We start from the raw sequence: 7,389 nt of genomic DNA on the forward strand, positions 1-7,389 counted from the left end.
CTGGGGTCTCAAAGGCTCTCGGAGGCTTGGAAAGGAAATAAGAGCAGGAAAATGAGCATTTCCCATTTCAGGAGTGACAGGAGAGTCCTTTGCTGGTGGCTGGGTCGTAACAAGCAGAACAGCTCAGATTAGAAGCCCAAAAATCCACTGGGCTGACACAACTCAGGCCAGCAGCAGCCACAGATAACAAAAGTTATTTAGAATAACAGCCCTTATTTAAGAAGCTAATTCTCCTCTTCATCTCCTTTAAGTTCTTTCTCTGAAAACCCTAAATGCTCCATCCTTCCCAGAGCCTTTCCAGCCTGCTGCATGGAGTGGATAATACTCTGATATTTAAGACTTTTTTTTCAATTTTCTACTTGAAAGGCTGAGTCCCCAGCTGYAATCAGCCAATGCTTCTGGAGGAGAGACCGTGCAATGAGCTCTGAGGTGAGACCCATTCTGGAAAGCTTTCTGGATGTTTGGGTAATGGAGTGCAGGCACTGGTTGCCCATGGAGATTTTTTTAGGAAATAGATGAAGAAATTTTTTGTTGGAGTAGTTTTGCTGGAGTCATCTCTGCCGTGGGCAGCCTAAGGAGCCTCTGAGGAGTTCCACCCTCCTTTCCATTATTCATCTTTATTTTCTTGCCTTGGTCATGGTGGTTTGGTGTTTTCTGCTTCTAATCCGTGCCAGTTTTTAGGAAATTATGGCAAATTCCTCAGTCTTTGGGTGTTTTTGGGACCCCCCTCATTTCACCCACAGCCCTGCAGCCTTTGGGCCAGGCAGGCACATGGATCACCCTTCCCTGACTGAGAGGGGGTGRAACAAATGCTTCTCTCCATTTAAAAACTGTACAGGGATTCCCAGGATCTTTTCATTAACAGATAAAAGCTGATATTATCAGCTGCCATGGGGAAGGAGGAGGAGGGCTGGGGCATGATCTGGGAACACAGAGCTAGAACCTGCAATGGGAGCTGTCAGGTGGCTCCAACAGACTGAGTTTATTTCCTTTYTCATGAATTTCAAGGGACAGCTAAATAACCCCCCTAATGAGATGCCTGCTGAAGGGCAGCCGTTTCCAGATCTTTAAGAGTTACTGATTTCAGCCTGAAGTTGTGTTGAAGCATCTCTTAAAGCAGAGATTGCTGCTCCTGCAATTGCCACAGAAATTTCCCTCAGGCAGGTGCTCTCTCTTCCARTGCTCAGCAGCTCCCTCACCTGAAGTGTGAAAGGACAAAATTTGTCCTGCTGGAGAACATCCATCCACCAGAAAAGAAGTTTAATATTCACTGAGTGCCATCCATCACWCAGAAGTCCCCACTTTCAGACATGAATTGATTTATTCCTTTCATTGCCCAGGACAGAGGCAGGCACTTTGCTCTTTCCAGGCTGCACAGCCCATCCAGGATGACCTGCTTTGTGAGCTGTAATTTAAAAAGAGCAGGATAGGCAGCAAAACGKGCCACTAAACCTTAAAGGAATTTCTAGGATCCTCCCAAAGCCCCCCAGCCCTCATTAAAAAGCCCCACCACTGCTCGTGGATTTCTGGATGTACAATCCTGGCACTGGGAGCTTTCCCCGTGCAGCCAGCAGATGTTTTTTTTTTGTTGTTTGCAGTCTGCATTCATCTGTCTCTACTCCTTCCTGCTCATCTATAACCGAGTTCTGGAGCTGCAAACATGCTGCTCGACACCCCAGAGCCTTCTGTTGGCACCAAAACCCATCAATCCTGGGGTTTCTGTTTCCAGAGCAGCCCAGAGAGGGTTAAGAGCTGCTGCACACACAGATTGAACACAAACATCTTGTGCTCAAGCTGCTCAAAACCACATCACTCAAGGTGTTTCTGGCAGCAATCAGCCATGGTCATCAGCAACATATTGAGCTGCCAGACTGCAGAGCAATCCATAACATTTGATTATCCCGTTCTTGAAATAACTAATAATTGTTCATTAGCCCTTTATAAAGTATTTATATACTCGTGTTTCACACAAGGCATGGCTGCAATGTTAATATCAAGTATTTGGCCTTTGAGTACAACCGATCACAAAAATAAGAAACAAGTTTTTGGAGCATTCACATCACCTTGGCTGAAAGAACTGAGGATCTGCACAGAGTCCCAGATTAATTTGGGTGGGGGAGATTTTCTCTTTCTGAGCACCACATCTTCCCAAGTTGTCATCCTTTGTGTTCCCTTTCCCGATAGAGGAGACACCGTGGCACAATCAGAGCAAAATAGATTGAACCCATCGATTTCAGACCCAAAATCAGGATCCAGAATCACTCTCTGCCTCTGGGATGGCAACCTGGAGATCTCCAGAGAGCTGGGCTGCAGTGAGAGCATCCCTGTCCTTCCTGGCACTGAGGGATGCTCTGATCCAGCAGAACACTCAGGAAATGTTTGAAGTGAAGAGATGGATGGAGCTGTAGGGTTCAGCCAGGACAGGGCAGGCACAGGGCTCTGAGAGGGGGGAACAGTGGGGTTTGGGGGGAATTTCAGTGCTCACAGAGCCTGAGGGTGTTTGGATGTCCACACACGGATTTAGGAGCTTAGAAACCCGTGCTGTACACTCATTTTCACACCAAGAGGCCAGAGGAACCTGGGAAATTTCAGCAGGACATTCAATTCTGAGGCACAGCCGCTGAAAGATCTTTTATCTTTGACTGCAGTAACTTTGTCTCTCTCTCTGGCTCTCAGGACAAACAACAGCAAAGCCAGAAAATGCTTTGGAAAATACTTTGTGCACTGTTTCTGGTGCATTCACACTCCTCCTTCAGCTGCATGTCCTACCTCAGCAGGCAGCAATGTGTCACAGGATTGCTCATCCTCAACTGAGCCTCACAGCCAGCTGTTCTGAGCTGCAAAAGTACAAGAAATATATTTTGGCAAATCATGTGAGAGGCAGAGGAGAACAGCAGATGTTTCCGACAGACAAATGTGTCCAGTTTGGCCATGAGTCTGGACCAGGCTCCTGATAACATCCTCCAGCATTTTTGATCCCAGTGCCATCCTGGTGTCAGAAAACTCTGGAAGAGCTGACTTAGATTCCTTCCAACCTCATCTTCATCCAAAGACACCCAAGAATTTCTTTATTCTCCATCCCTGCCTCTCTGTGTTTCAATCCAACACCTGCATTTGAGGCACTGGAGGCAAAAATCCAAAATATTCCCGAGGGAGTGGAGTGGTGAGAAGGCGAAAGGCAATCTGTTGTGATGGAAGTGGGTGATTCCCTCCCTGTAGCAGGGAGCTGATGATGCTGAGAGCACCCAGAACTGCTGCCTCCTGCTTCATCTGGAAAGGAAAATGGCACAAAGGGGGATGGCAGAGCTCCTTTGTGCCAAGGTGGGACATCACCTGCCACCATCCGATGGATGGGGACAGTGCTGAATTCCTGCCCTTTTCCTGGTGAATCTGCACGGGTGCAGGCTCAGGAGAGGAGGCAGACAGCCCTGCAGCCACACTCAGCAGGCAGAGGATATTTGGAATGCTTTCCTTCTGCTCGTTTGCTCCTTTGTTTTATCAGCAGCCGAGCTCCGATGGCGCCTTTGGAATGATTTCCCTCTTCACTTTGCAAACGGGAATTTATCCCTCCCAGAGAGGTGAGCTGGGGATAAGTTCGATATGAAAAGAGAGAGGCGAGGCCATCAAACACCTGCTGCCCCTAAAACAAAGCTTTTCCTCTTCACAGGCTGTTGAGCACTGATGAGCAGCCCTAACCCAGAACAACCTAACAGGTCCAGCCTTCAGAGTGGGCAGATCTGGGCTGGAAAAGCAGAAACCACACCAAACTCTCTGTCTCAGCTGCTCTGCCCAGTCAGAGGAGGTTTTGGAAACATTTCCAGCTGAAAACTGCAGGTGCTTTCCCTGCTGCCTGTTCCCACCTCAGAGGGGAAAGCACAAGTGTTAAGTGGGTAAACTTTAGAAAAATTGCCTTTGTTATTCTCACTGGAGAGGCCCTGGGACTGATTTACCCAGGTATTGAGCATTCAAATCCCTCACTGACCCTGGCCAGCTGTATTTTCCCCCTTCTCCTGCCTCCCTTTCTCCTTGCTGCCCACAAAATCTGTGCCCACGGCTCCCCAGCACTGCCTCAGCATCCAGACAGCCCAAGGCATGGGCATTTCTTGCTTCCCTGTCTCACACAAGTTTTCAGACCTTCACATGCAGGTATCCCGAGGGTTCAGGCACTTTGGGTTTTTCCCTCTACTGAGAAGAAAAAAGCACAAGGCCAAAGGTTAAAAAAAAAAACAAACAAAAAACAAACAACCCACCAGCAAAAACCCGGGGCATTTCTATACCCCAACTTCACCACCTTTCATGTAGCAATGAGATCATGGAAGCAGCTGAATAGTCTGGCTGACCCCAATACCCCATCAGGTGCCCTTTTYCTGCCCTCACGAGGGTCAGAACATCCTCACTCAGATTTCTGGTTGCCCACAAATTTGAGATGGCTTGTCATTGCCTCAGATGGCTGGTGTGCAGRACAGGGAGGGAGCTGCAGATGATGCCCAGCAGCAGCAATCAGGCTGATTTCTCTCCCAGCACAATTCTCCAAGCAGGATGGTCATTTCTCTGGCTGGGGCTGTGAGTCCTCTGGTCCTTTGGCCACTGCCTTCAGCAAGCCTGCAGCTTGACAGRACATCTTTCTGCACACCAGACAGTATTTTGGACCCAATGTCAGGGAAATAAACAGGTCTGTATGGTGTGGAGCCAGTGGCACCAGCCCTGGAGAGCTCTTTCCCAGAGCAGATGCCTAAAAAAAAAACCCTAATGTTGAGTGCTCCGAAAAGCTCGAGATGCAGATATTCAGATATTTCAGACAAGCAGCCCAAAGCAAACCTGTGCAGACTGCACTGATGTTTGAATTGAAGCCAGAAGGAGCTGCCAGGAGCCAGCAGAGCCCCGGGATGTTACACAYGGAGCTGTTTTATGGACTCACCTGCACGGAGATGGAGATGCATCTCCAGCCCTCCCCCCGGCCCTATTTCATTGCAGGTTTGCCATTTCCCAGTGTGTAAAAACAGGATGAGCTGGTGCTGAGAGCAGCGTGGAGAGGAGCAGCAATAGCTGAGGGGGAAATGAGGAAACASAGGAATTCTCCTGGGAAAAGGGCAATCCAGCAAATGCTGAACTGACAACCTCTGCTGTTCACACACACACACACACACAGAGCAAACAGCAGCTCTGAGAGGGTGCTGATGCCTTATCAATMAGGCTGATCTGAAAGAGAGCCCAGACAAACTTAAGAGAATGAGAATACACAACTTTAATCCAGGCCTAACAGGCCCACTGGTACATTAGGGCAGACAGAGCCTCCTCCTGAGGCTACACCCAAAATGGACACCGAGTCACGAGATCTTCACCTTTTATAAGTTCTGCCTTATTCACATATTGGGTGTTAATTCTCCAATGATCTTTACAGGTGATGATGTCACCCACCCCAAACTTGCTCCCCCCAGCTCACTGTTGTTTCCATATTTTGGGGCTCTGAGGTGTCCTTGGATTCAGGCTCAGAGAGGGATTGTTTTGTCTAAAGATGAGAGAACAGTAGTTTTCAGTGCTGTACTAGGGAAGTACAAGAATACAGATGCATGAAAATAGAGAAACTAAAAATCCTGAGGCATCAGCGGCACATCTCAAACCACTCAATAAAAGGGTCTGAGCTGTGTGCAGCACTGCAGACAGAYAATGCTGCTGTTTTACCCATTGAGCAGAGTTGGGTTTGGATTTGGATGGAGCTCTCYGTGGGTTTCCACCTTGTCAATGCAAACAGCAGCACACTGGTGGGGATCACACCTCCCTAGAGGCCAGGATGGTTCCAAATAACCCAGAGAGAGGTGCCCAGGGATGGATTCTGAATGTCCTGAGGGTTTGCTGTGCTGCAGGGTGACACAGGACTCTGTTCTGCCCAGTACACCCAKCTTTCCCCAGCAGCACATCCCACACACGCTCTGCTCCTGGTGGGCTTTTTTGGATTTTGGGGCTGCTCTGTCCAAACTCATGGTGCTGGTGGTGCTCAGAGAGCTGCTGCCCTGATGGAATAAAAAACACTGTGTGGCTGGAGGAAAGGGAAATAAGGAGAAAATTGATTGGAGGTGATTTTGGAGCCTCCTCGTTTGGAGCCAGGGTTTAATATGTTTGGAAAACTGACAGCTGGCCTTCCATAGGCACAATTYTGTCTCAATTCTTTTTTATTTCCTCAGGTGATATTTACCTCTGCTTTTTAAACAAAACASAGTCAGACCCAGACTATCTACCCACAGTTCAGACTGATTGAGTGCTTTCAGACAGCTCTCCAAGCCTCCTAAACATGTTAAACCACCCTCATCCTGGTGAAGAAAGATGCAGCTCTGCCAGGAARCATTAGTGAAAGCATGATCATTGGAAAAAGCTGCTCAGTATTTCTGGGCTGGAATTACCCACAGCAGTGTTTTTGTAATTCTGTTTTTAATTTCCAACAGTGGGCACAAGAGTCACTCTTTCAGCTGCAAGGATGGCTTTGGTTGCTATCTAACGTGGTAACAGGTTTTCTTTCCAGTATATTTTATCAATAATAAGCTTGGTAATGAAAAGGATCATGTTTATGCTGCACAGTAAAAGGTTGTGRAGTGGTTTGCATGTAAAGCTGAATCTCATGTTCAAGTAGTGAGGAATAAAAAGACAGAGTTGAGTGAGGRTGTTTAAGGGAGTGATAAAGCAGAGAGGGATTTTCTGGCTGGAAAGAAATACGTGTGGAGTACCTAAAACTTCCCAAAACTAGTAAGCAGGAGATCATTTCCCTTTCTTTTTCTTTCAGAATATTCAAATCACTGCAACTGGATAGGAAGGGGGAMTTGGAGAGGCCAGTCAGCAACAAACCCCAAAATCTCTGGACCTGCTGGGCCTTCTATAAATGTGATGAACTCACGAATAAGAGCCCCAGACACGAGGCACTTTGCTATCAGCCTGGGGAATTCAGTCAGACACAGCCCAGAAAACTCATCCCCAGTGCAATTYCCATTTCTCATCCACAGCACAGGAGATTGAGGCTGKAACAAAATCTCAGCACCACAAAAGYATTTGCCAGGGTTGGTACACGGCTGCTGATTCTCTGGGATATAGATACTTACTGCTCTATAGGCTTTTTTTCTGCTGCCAAAAGTCCTCAGCAGCTGCACATGCTGGATTTATCAGACTTTATGAGATATGGCACCACAGAAATTGGTCTGAGACCGCCAGACTATTTACTACCACTCTACCAGAATAATTCATATGCTTATTCCCCATCCTGAATACACCCAAAACTAAACCTCCCAGAGAAGTTGCACTGATTTAAAGCCAGCCATAAATCTGTTGACCCTTGCTAAACCATGCCTGTGCTTTTTATTTTTTCTTTCTTTCTTTTTTTTTTTTTTTTTTTTTTTTTTTTTT

The sequence above is a fragment of the Malurus melanocephalus genome, unplaced genomic scaffold, assembly GCF_030028575.1.
Source record: "Malurus melanocephalus ecotype Western Australia unplaced genomic scaffold, MMel_1.1 scaffold_58, whole genome shotgun sequence".
NCBI lineage: Eukaryota > Metazoa > Chordata > Aves > Passeriformes > Maluridae > Malurus > Malurus melanocephalus.